General features: G+C 46.8%; 1 protein-coding gene across 4 annotated transcripts in view; it reads left to right on the forward strand.

The window, feature by feature from the left end:
* The window catches only part of LOC109532354 (disintegrin and metalloproteinase domain-containing protein 11-like), a 19,325-nt gene that overhangs the window by 3,187 nt on the left and 15,518 nt on the right, over positions 1-620 (forward strand). The gene's annotated exons all lie outside the window — the stretch shown is intronic.

The following is a 620-nucleotide window of genomic DNA, read 5'->3' on the forward strand; positions in this document are numbered from 1 at the left end:
TGACTTGCTTGGTGTGCCAGCTCGGTTGCACACAGGCTTCCTCTCCTCGTGTTTGCGTGTTTTCCGTGTGTGCCTATGGAGGGGGGGAGGGCGATGTCGGGGCTCCCAGCGGCTTCATTTATTCAGTGGTGTGTTGAAGTATGTCCCCATTAATAATAAAGAGGGTCCATGTCAGCAATGAGACACAGGCCAAGTAGGAACGATCTGATATTGCGTGACTGAGCTACTTCCTGTCACATGACGGGATGCCGTCATATGTAAGATGATGCGGTCCAGCTGTGGAAACTTTGAAGGAGTTTGGACAAATATGTTTGCCACTTGTATAGACCTGGTGCAGTTTTGTTTGCCACAATATTGAACAACCCTGCTTTGGGGGCGGGGATGAATTGGGAACATCTTTCTTTCCGGTCACATTTTGGGAATTGTAGAACTGTTTTCTCCATTATTGTCTTACTTCCAGCTGCTTCATACATGTTGGCTCTTGCCGGGTAGTTCAGCATTCTGCCACAGTGCACATCATGTATGTTAGGTCAATGGAAGACTAAATTTTGTTCAGTAGTTACAGAAAAAATGTAATTGTCCTTCTAGAAGGGCGGCATGATTATGGCCAGATTGCCCAC

Source organism: Hippocampus comes, unplaced genomic scaffold, assembly GCF_001891065.2.
Source record: "Hippocampus comes isolate QL1 unplaced genomic scaffold, H_comes_QL1_v1.1 scaffold10, whole genome shotgun sequence".
NCBI lineage: Eukaryota > Metazoa > Chordata > Actinopteri > Syngnathiformes > Syngnathidae > Hippocampus > Hippocampus comes.